At 33.0% G+C, this 12024-nt stretch overlaps 1 long non-coding RNA gene across 3 annotated transcripts; it reads left to right on the top strand.

Annotated features, from left to right (window-relative positions):
• The first annotated feature begins 2893 nt into the window (after nt 1-2893).
• On the top strand, nt 2894-12024 carry LOC125664687 (uncharacterized). Of its 3 annotated transcripts, XR_007366012.2 has the most exons (9): nt 2894-4215; nt 4547-4709; nt 5259-5373; nt 6067-6122; nt 7148-9140; nt 9707-9802; nt 10589-10725; nt 10990-11126; nt 11367-12024. It is a non-coding gene; the product is annotated as an uncharacterized LOC125664687 (long non-coding RNA). The 3 variants fall into 3 exon arrangements; XR_007366011.2 differs by having other exon boundaries at nt 6067-9140; XR_007366013.2 differs by lacking the exon at nt 9707-9802 and having other exon boundaries at nt 6067-9140.

Raw genomic sequence — 12024 nt, forward strand, 5'->3', positions numbered from 1 at the left:
TCTACAACATTCGTGCCGTTGTTTACGTGTTACAACCGATTTGGACATACGTTATCGGGTACCGTAATATTTCGACACACAGCTATTCCGGTCCATTGCATATTTCATCTGTCAGAAATCAATATATAGAAATACATACAAATATGAATACGAAAAATATATCTAGCAATATGGATCTTGTTTTGCTTTTAAATGAAATTCATTGACAAACAGAATTACATTTGATCTAATTAGCAAAAATACAAGGCAGTTAATAAAAAGGGATAATAATAATGAATAATTCGAAAATGAAAAAAAAAATAATGTAAAAAGAATGTTAACGAAAATAGTGTATATTTCATTGTTTCAATTATATTTATCATGAAAAATTCAGTCTTAACAGCAAATATTCAAAACCACAAATCTTAGAACAAAATAAAAAAGACAAATGGAAAAAAGAAGACGATATCATTAATACTGATTAAAGTAGAGGTGAACATATGAATCACACTCGTTCCTGAAGTAAAAGTTTATGTATTTATTTTTTAAATATATTATCCTACATAATTAAGTAAAATATTACTAAGCATTACAGAAGGAAGAACTGAACACATTATTAAACCATTGTCCTGCTTAGGAAGTGTCTGATAACGGAAAAAGGTTTCCCTCATGCATTTTATGTAAGATAAGAACTAAACCTAATGACAGGAAGAAATGTGAAAGTGTTAAGATAAGCAAATTTTATGGTGTTAACCCCTTGATTGATAAAATTCTTGTTTCTATTTATGTGAAAATAACATCCGCTTAATTTTGTTTGCACACTAACCAAATATATGCGAGGAGGGAGTTTGGTTCTATTATATGTAGCAGTATCAGAATAAGACTTTTTAATTAATTAATTCGTTTTATAGATGTTATGGAGTTAATGATAATAATTAAGGCATTTTGAAATACACACAGGTCTAGATATTATTGTAATAAATGATCCCGATAGTAAACTAATGAAATTAGATAAATGGAACATATTTTACGTGAACATTTTCTTAGCCTAATGTAAAATAAATTATATCCATATGGCTAAACTAAATGTTCATGTGTTATTCTGTACATGTACGGCTACTTTTGTAACAGTTTCCCTATCCCCCCCCCCCCCCCCCCCCACACACACACACACATCATAAACGTAACTCCCTATATAGCAAAACACAAATAAAAGTGTGAAACATAGGATTAAAATGTTTACTCACTGTCCAAAGTTGTACATGTAGCAAAGTGCGTCTGAAATAACGCCGCTGTCCGAAGCCTGGATATTACTGTTATTGGCGTGATTACATGTACATGCAGGATAATAATAACACCCCCCCCCCCAATAAATAATAAAAATAAAAATCCGCAAACTTATAAAAGATTGTTAAAAGAAGTGATCAATATGCAACATAAACTACATGTAATATTGAAACGCACACACATAGGTCAATAGATCTTATTCGTAAGTCAACGGTTGGATCCACCGTGTTTTCGTGTACATTTTAAGACCCCCCCCCCCCAAAAAAAAAAAATATCGGTATGTGCAATAATTGGTTATACAGTTAAAATACTGGGATTGGGTTTATCTTCATGTCATACATAAATAACAAAGCTAAGTAAAGAGGTACTGAATTAATATTACTTTAAAACTGTTGAATGGTTTCATATATAAAATTTTAAAAAATATAAAGAGAGGGAAGGAGACAAACAGAGAGAGGAGAAAGAGATGTACAATTATACTATATAGGTGTGTGTTTTAATATAGAATTAACATAGACAGATTTAAATATTTACAATATCATAATTAAATTGCACTGAACAGTGTTTTTGTTTCACTTTTATACCTAGAGAACTTTCACGTAAAAGTACATGAAACGTTGTAAAATTGTGACGTTACGTTGCAAAATTGCGACGTCAATAACAATCTGGCCAAAACAATGGGTACTTTGAAGGTCAATAACTAAAAAAAATGAAAAGATATCGGAAAAAGGATAACATATTTGAAAAATAGATATTCTTGGTTTCTGTCCCCGAGAATAATATCATGTTCTGACTAAGGGCCATTTTTGGCTATTCGTGGCTCTGGTTCTTTGCATAGTCAAAAATGCATTAAAATGTCCCATTTAAACCAACCTTCCCCTTTGGGCAAGAGAACATATCCTTAACCCTTGTTAAAAATTTGAATTAAGCGCATATTACATTTGTAATCTTTTGATCAATGTATTCATGAGAGTCGTGCGACAGTTTGTACCACGCACCGATGATATCATTTTAAGATTAACTTCCTTTTTCTGGTATATACGAGTCATATCTACAATATACATGTGTACAAATAACACAATTTCGCTGAATCCTAAAATACACTTGGTTTCTCCTAACTACTACTTTACTTGGCACCTCTGTGTTAGAACATATTTGAAATATTGTAAAATTGACGGTCAGAAAGTCATTATACAGATATATGAAAATAAATAAAATAAATAGTACACAAAGTTAAAATTTGAAAGCGCTAGCGTTAAAATTTTAACTTTGTGTACTGTCTATTTTATTTCTTTTAATATCTTATACGTTTAAAAAAAAATTGGATATATATATATATATGCAAACTTTATATTTTCTATGAGATTTTGATAATAATTATAAAATTGTTATTCCTTTTATCATATTTATTGTAAAATATCATTTTGATTTTTAAAAAGAGAGATTTCTTATTTCGATGAAATAAGCTTGATGATCATTTGGTTTAGTATACTACATATTACATGTAATGATGACAGAATTATGGTTGGCTTCCTTTCACTCCAGATCATTGTCAAAGCAAGAAGTAAGTGAACTATCATATAATAATTGATATATAAACAAGTCAATGATTTTTCCTTTCTTATTATCTGATAATGAACATTTAATAATGAACTGAAGGTGCTAAATGTGGCAAAACAAACATCAATAATGATGACATGTATTACCTTGTACCTCCTATCCACTGTAAGAAATGTCTGGTGTCTGAACAACAGCTTTAGTGAGCATTTGGGTACCACCTGTTATTATTATCTTAAAAGTATATATGGGGTCTCATTTGCTAAGTCATGTTTGTGACTTTTCTACATATTTTGTGACTTTCTGTCCAGTGACGTTTATCCTGTGACTTTTTGTCCGTATACCAAACATGAATCCTATTTTGACTAATTTCGTGAAACTGAAACGTGTCCTTTGTAAGCAATTATAGTTGGGGCATAAGTGAACAGATATACGTTGACCTTGAAAATAAATAAATAGATATTAGGTAAATAAAGACGAAAAAAGGCGCCAGACGTTAGTTTTGTTGTCTTATGGTTTTTATTGGGAATAAGAAGGATGGCACGATCCCTTATGCCTGCTGGTTCCTATACACGATCCTGCTATATGTACATGTATATAGAGTCTAGTTGGTTAAATTTTAACACAAAAAGAATTATCTCGTAATAGGAAAGTCTTCCACTTTTGTACAAAAACACCCAAAGTAAACCTCCAAGTTGTATACAGTAGATGTGTGGTTGTTCGCATATCGGAGATAATTTGAATTCAGATAATCAGAAAATATATTTGAAATAAAAGAGGGTGAGAGAAGAAACATACTATACAAAATAGATAAATAAATAATAAAACAATGTTGAATATGTGCCTACGTATTGTTCGTAAATTGGGCGAGTGGTATTTGTACTTATGATTACGAAGGTTGGTCACGGTAGAATAACCTGGTGTTATTTTATTTACAGGTAATTGTTTACACCTGCACGTTAATCCAAGTTTAAGGCGTCTAGCTGTGCCTTGTTCACACCTGTTGTCATGTGATTAAAATATAAAAGATGACTTGGGAATTGTTATGGAGATAACACTATTGTAAATATGCTTTGAATAAACAGCCATTGTTTTCAAGTTGTTTATTCGTTATTAGATATCTTAGACATAATTCAGAAATCTTATGCATTAAAATATCAATTTTGGAGTTGGATAATACAAGTTAATTTGTATCTTTCAAGTTATGATGTGCATACGAAACAGAAAACTGAGAAGGGGGTTTATTATTACTATGGATTTAAAACCAGTAGGACACCGCTTCGAGTTAAATACCACGCATGCGCAGAAGCCGGTGATCCGAGTCGTTCTTTTCCCTATATATTCTATTAAGAGCGACCCTGAGCACCAGCGACCGCCACCACGGTTACACCGGTAGGTGATGAAAATTTGTGTGGCCTGTAAACTGTAAGTTGATCGTTGGAAAGCAACAGAGTTCAGACAGTTTTTGCTGTACACTGGTCAATTTGCCCTTAAAGATATTCTCTCAGACAATTTATATAAGCACTTTATGTGCCTTTGTGTATCAATGAGCATTTTAGTCTCGGAGAACCTTGCAAATCAACACCTAGACTATGCCCATCAATTCTATAGTAGCTTGTTGATTAATAGTCATAATAATTGCAATTTTATAAATAATTAATTATCTATTCAAACTTCAGATATCATTTGATTTTTTTTAATTGCATGTTTTTTAACTTTATAGTTGAATGTCCTTGCCAGTCTCCAAGGGGGTAGTGATGCTGCAAAAATATGCAGAAAGATAATGCGGACATGCATGACAAATGGATGCATGAGCCAGTTCAGTGGCACTGGCCAAAAGGGCAAGGCTAGATTTATGGACACCAAATTATTTACTATTGTTATAGGTTAGTGATTTTTTCTTAAGTGTAAGTTATTTTACTGAAAGTAAATCAGTATAAATAAACCTCTCACATGACAGGTATTGGACAAAATTTCATTCAAATTTGGGAACAATAATGTATAAAAACGGTATTCCTGGTTAAATGTAAGAAATAAGAAAATTTTCAAAATGGTGTCTTTTTAATATGTTTGCTGGTATTTTGGCATTTTAGTAAAATTATGGTAGGTCAGCATCAAGGTGACATTTTTTCAGCTTCATTGATTTACATTTTTGACATTTTTACCTATAAATAAATGTATGCATATAAGTTGAACTATGTAAAAGTAGTATACTTATGGTATTCTGAGTATAGGACCGTTACATGATTTTATTACTCTATAATATTGACCTGATCTTGCGGAGTTGAACTTTCTCGGACTTATTGTTAAACTTTTAAAGAACAACCCCGAAATAATTGACCCATAACCGATCAGGTCAATTAAATAGAGTAATATGTTTGTACAATTTAAAATAGTGCAAGTGGATTTAGTAAAAACTTACAACGTTTTTGTAGGTGCTGGAAGAAAAGCTTAAAAAAAAAACAAATTTTAGTGGAAGAACTAAAGAATGAGGTGTTTGAGGTGTTAAGAAGTGCCCCGAATAAACCAGGAGGCTCCAATTACATGAAGGTATGTTTTATTAATAATTTAATTTAGAATTCATTTAACAGGTAGACATGATGTTCAAAGTTAATTAACAAGAGACCATTTTCACAACAAACCACCATTTTTTTTAAACAAAACTTTCGATAGATGTCTGTATCGCTGGTACACTTCCAGATTTTGGCTCTAGCTTCACTGATGAGACCAAATAGGTTGTTATGTACATTTGGTTCAACAAAATTCACACAGATACATCCAACAACAAGTGGCCTTCAAAATAACAAGGCCCCTTCTTCATTGATCTGATTGGATTGGATTGGAATTTTTATTTTTATTAAAACATTTATAAATACATTTTGCTTTGACATCAATTCTGACATTCTTCTAATATCACAAAATGTGGACATATAGTTTCGCAAAACTCTGTTGGAGTTTCCATTATTTTGAATGTACTTGCGACTTGCATGATACTATTGGGGAAAGCCGATGTACTAAATAAATATTCATGTCCCTCCATGAGAAGATTGTCAATTGATAGCATCTGTTGTTCTTTAACATTTTTTGGTCTACTTTATAGGGTTGTTATAGATAAATATATATAAATGTCAAGCTCCAAAATAAACCCAACAATGTTAGACCTGTATGAAATTTACAACAAATTTATGGTCGTTCCCTCATATATGTAAACTCTCATTTATCTGTTGTCTTTTTTTAATATAGAAACAAAAGGAAAAGAGGCGGAGGTGCTTGCCTGAAATCCCAGAGGATGACTGATTGTGAGACGTTACAAATTTCTACACTGTGTTTCGGAAATCCCAGAGAACAGAGAATGACTTACAAGACTTTAAAAATCCCCCACTATGTTTTTTTAAAATCCAATGTTACTGTTATATTTGCTTTTTTTTTCATATCTAAATAGTAAATATTTTAAACTCTAAATAATATCTTTTGAATCCATATCTCCACAGGACAGTGGTATTTAAATGTCATTTTGCATCCATCGTCATTCCCACATGCTAAAAACAAAAATCAAAGAATAACAGAAAAGAAAAAAGTAAACACTAATCAAATAAGATTGAATACAATGCTTCATATAGTTTATTGCAACTTTTGAAAATAGGGATGTTTAAAAAATGATATTTTACCGTTAAAAGTGTCTTATAACAATGTTTTGAACACAGTTCATAATATTGTTTTGAAAACATTTCATAATATTGTTTTGAAAACGTTTTGTTATATTATTATAAAACATTTAATTAAAATGTTTTTAAAATGTTTTCAAACAACGTTTTGAAAATGCTTAAGAGAAACATTTTGAAAACGCTTTTACAAAACGATAAAAAAACGTTTTCGAAAACTGTTTTTCAAAACGTTTCCATTCTGTTTCTAGTGCCATACAAAAAAACGTTTTAAAAACATTTTTTAAAAATGTTTTCACGCTTTTAAAAGAAACGTTTCTAAAATGTTTCTGTAACGTTTCTGTGTTACCTGGGTTGTAGTTACTTCAGTGTGTATTTTTTACGACAAGTTTAATTTTTAGAGAATTACATGCTCAAACAAATGTGATAAAAGTTGATGATCAGCTTATCGTCATATGCTGTTCCACCCCCCACCTCTAAATATATTTGACCCGGCATGACTTTTTAGTGAGCAAAATATTTTCGAAGGTAATTTGACCAGGGTTTAATACTAGATGATTTAAAGAGAAGAAATAATGGAGTTTGAATGATATCAATGTTGTTTATTTGTGTTTGAATGCATGATGATGCTCATTGTACATTGATAAAGTGGATTTTTATAGGATCCGAAACAGTGACATGTGAGAGAGTTGATTGGCGGGGATTTCTACTTTTACTTTTGAGGACGCAGTAAACGGACGACAGGTGGGGAAGCTGTGCATTTCCTTGTTGGATGATTTGTGTACATGTGTGGACGTGGATGTCATTTCAGTGAGTTCACTTGGATTTAAGAGGCTGAGCAAAGGCACAAAGAAAATGTTTCCTGAGTATAGAGTCTGAACAAAGGATATTGCATCATTCGGGATCAGGCAAGTCTAGCTTATTCATTTATTTTATTTTATTTATCATTTTTTTCCCGCTTTCTTTTTTTGAATAATTTTTTATTAATTTATTGGTTTACAATATTACAGAAGGTGAAATGTACATGTGTAAATCTTTCTGTGTATGTGTATTTGTTTTAATTGGGGGGGGGGGGTATTATCACTTTGTGTAGAGTGTCAATTTTGTGTATTGCTTAAAGATCAGTACCAGTGCCCAAATGTTGAACATTGAGCAGATATGTAAATTGGCGCTTGGTTGGTTCATGCAGTCCTCCTTGACATTGACAGAGCTTTCCCACGGAGACTGTTTCTCCAAGTTATGCGTAGAGTGTCGGTCATCTATCTGTGTATCGCAAGTACTTGGTGCAGACAGCTATCATTCTGAATCCCGTGAAGGAAGGGGATATAGACTTCCTTTGGAATGATGTACATACTCAATGTTGCGTCACTTGTGGAGACCCACATCTTGAAGAGTGACCTCGACTTTTGACCTTGACCCCATTTTTAAGTCAACCACTTAAGACCCTTTGGAGGAGAAAGTGATCTTGACCTTTGACCTTGACCCACTTTCAAGGTCATTCAAGGTAAACAATCCTAGAATATCATGTGACTACTCCTAAAGATGTACATATATGTAGATGGAGCTTTATGATATAAAACGTCATTTTTCGGCCCCTATTTGCCCCCTGGGGCCAATATGAAAATTCCAAAACCTTATTGCACATCTACAGGACATTACTATTCAGCTCCTTGAATATCATGCGACTATTCCTAAAGATGTAGATGGAGTTTAAGTGACAAGCTTTGTGATAGAAAACGTCATTTTTCGGCCCCTATTTGCCCCCTGGGGCCAATATGAAAATTCCAAAACCTTATTGCACATCTACAGGACACCAGCAATCATCTTCCTAAAGATTATTAGGCTACTGTGTAAAATGTAGGAGTTCTGGGAACCAGGGTTTCTTTGTACAAAATCGTCATTTTTCGACCCCTATTTGATCCCTAGGGTGAAAATGAAAATTCCAAAACCTTATTGCACATCTACAGGGCACCAGCAATCATTTTTCAAAAGATTATTAGGCTACTGTGTAAATTGTAAGAGGAGTTCTGGGAACCAGGGTTGTGTTAAAAAGCATCATTTTCGACCCCCATTTGACCCCTAGGGTGAAAATGAAAATTCCGAAACCTTATTGCACATCTTCCAAAAGATGATTGGGCTACTGCATGAAATGTAGGAGTAGTTCAGGGAACCAGGTTTTTGTTGAAAAAACGTCATTTTTTGACCCCCGTTTTGCCCCCAGAGTAAAATTGAATATTCTAAAACCTTATCATATATCTACAATACATCACCTATCATATTCCAAAAGATCAATTGGTTACCACTTGAAAAAAAAAAGGAGCAGTTTGAGGAAGAAGAAAGTGTGACAGACGGACGGACGGACCAGGGTAACAACAATATACCCGAACTTTCTTTAGAAAGTGCGGGTATAATCAGTGTGTCAAGAACGGTCTAACAATCGGTATGAAACACGTCAGACAGCATTTAAAGGGGACCTATACTCGGCCTACGTCACAATCAAATGTAAATGCGGAACCACGCTTCCGTTTTCCGAAATGTGATACTTTAAAGATTAGCCTGGTTCCCGAGGCCTTCCGATGTGCAAGCACGAAGGCCAGGCACTCACTGTCGAATGGATTCTTCCACTGATCAAAATCCAACATGGCGGACTCAATGGTAAGTAATGGGAATGTACGTAAATGAGTGTATCATGGCTTAATTAGCTGTGTCACTTTCGATTTTATGTCATTAATTGCCAGAGACAGACCTTAGGAAATGTATAATACTTGGTTTTCCATGTGACACGCTTGTTTGATATAGTCTTATCCCTTTGTTTTCAAGCAAGTAGGTGATTCGTCAACTCGCATATTTTTCACGTGTGTTAAATTAAATCTAACCGTGTAACTTCGTTTTTTCTACTATTGTTGGGTTTCATAGGGTTGCTGGTGAAGATATATACTGAGTTTTATAGATGACACGCACCAGTTTTCCTATTTCGAACCGCCAATTTCAGATCGAATTTCCTCCACTCATTTTTGGACAATTTTTGATTACATATAGATCTCACGACGTGCTTTACTTTGATAAGACTATATAGGCTATAGCTGAAGTTTAAACGATTAATTTTTTGTGCGATGATGGAGGTGTTTTAAGCTTTTATTGGACTTAAAGTGTACAATTTTACAGATTCTCGAAATTATATACATGTGTATCACTATGTATATAAATTGTTTTAATTTCAGATAATTTTCCATACATATGGAAAGAAACATATGATAGTGGGTGAAAAAACACCCTCATATATAATGCTTCATGAATATGCAAAACCATGCCAACAGGTATAATAAGATGTATATATTGCTTGTGTAGGAGATAAGGCTATTTATGCATTTTATAATTCAGTATCATGGTCTCTGACAGTGTCAATTATTTAATTCTTATGTTGACCTGCCAACTTTATGCTTGATACAATAGGCTTGATTTAAAGTTTCTGTTGTTACTTTGGTTTACTGTGAATATTCTGCAGATTTCAGAGGGGATCACTAACAATTTCATTGTCAACAGTTACTATTCCTCTCCGACTCACAGTCCCGCTTGTCCAAAATTATATTTGTGGGTCGGCCCACAGTTTTTATATATTGCCAAATGATATACATTGAGGTATTCTATATTTGTGTTAGCATTATATTTTGCATTTGTTTGTAACTCAAATTCTTTGTCTTCTTTATGAGAGAACTGAGTTCATACACTTCAATTTAAAAATCTTATGTAGTAGCCAGGAATTCTGTATCTAACAAAAAAAACAAATTTTACATAATTTGAAGTACATAATATGGCGCTATAGTAACATTCATTGTTATGCTTTTGCACAAACTCGTTGGTACTGCTTGGATTTGGTACTAAATTCACACCTGCTAAAGCATCAAAGAAAAAAATGTAGAAGATCACCATCTGGAGAAACCCTCATTCATCCCCAAAAACAAAGTTTTGCATTTATGTTTCTCTCACTGTATTGAAAATTTTGTCTAGTGGTACTTGTGTACCAAATTAATGATTCTTAATATAGTTTTGTGGAAAAAAGAAAAGAAAGATAACCAGATTGATCTCTTTATTTTACCATGTAGTCTACAGACTCCAGGTGGAAAGAGATGGAGAAAGAATTTCTAAAGGGGTATTCAAGGACCCATCCTCCTCCACACTAATTCATATTGGAAGGAATTGACATCCAACTTGAATAAAGAATTACAGACTTCCAGAACAGGTTAACAACTAAATCAATTTGTTACAGTCTGTTATTTCAAGTTTCCCACCTCTTATAGCAATAATAAAAACAATTATTTCTGGCATCTAAAGGTGAGTTAAGAAGTTTATCATATTCTAAAATATGTTCCCTTTGTTAGTGAAAGAAATTCAATCCCAAATTGATTAAATTCAATACTGACATTTTCTGGATTGATAAAACACAATAGTGACAAATGCATGATTTTTTGTATATAATGAACTGACCTACCTTGTTTTATTTCAGGTGCATCATGCAGATCCTTTTAAAAAGGAGAGGCCAGATCTTCAGATGACTTTATTGAAAATGAGAAATTTCTGAGTCGAAGTGACGATTGTGGCATGCATACAAGCAGACATCAGCATTCCCTCCCTCTTGTTTGTGTAAGTAAAACCTGCATGAATATAAAACTTTAGAAGAAAAGGGAAATATATTGACATTCAAAATTCACAGTTGGTTGTTCATCTTCTACAAAAATTACAGACTTGTTTCATTATTTATCTATGATAAAATTATGACATAATTAATATTTATGATGTATGTGTATTGTGTATTTACTACTATTCCTGATACAAATCTTTACTGATTATACTGATGTTTGTGACATTGTTTATAATTTTTAGATCAGAGGTGAGCTTTTTGAGAAAGACTCATGGAGGAAGTTTGAGAGTGTCAGTTCTCAGATCAAAAAGTTAGCTAGCAGTAGGAGGAGTAACAATTCATTCCACAGTATGACATGAGAAATACATGACTAGAAAGACCTTAAAAAGGAGATTTGTCATTGTTTCATGTGGAGATTAAAGAACCTTCGAAATATATAACACAGACATGTTTCAGTTACTTGGGGATAACACTTATGAGGAATTTTGCTAACTTTCAGATTGGAATGTGTTGCACAAGAAATGCTTGATCACAACCCTCTTCTGTTAAAAACCTTTTCCATGCAAATAATTAGTGTAAATGAAATTTAGCTATTTCATTAGTAAACATGTTTTCTGCGCAAGTGTGTGTCTTTGACATTAAATGCTATGATATTGTCGTATTCTTAAACAATGGAAGATCTCTACTAGTTCTTTCAAAGGAAAGCCAACAACAGGAATCGAACCTGTTCCTCCATCATACAGATACGAAAGTGTGCACCATTACACCATGTTGGCATACATTAAGAACTGGTAGCCTTGGAGAGTAAATATTACATTATTCTGTACAGTTGATACTGGTTTGTGTATATATAATGTATGCCTCATGTTTGGTAGTCGTCAATAAAGCATTTGAATTGAA

The sequence above is a fragment of the Ostrea edulis genome, chromosome 6 (assembly GCF_947568905.1).
Source record: "Ostrea edulis chromosome 6, xbOstEdul1.1, whole genome shotgun sequence".
NCBI classification, from domain to species: Eukaryota; Metazoa; Mollusca; class Bivalvia; order Ostreida; family Ostreidae; genus Ostrea; species Ostrea edulis.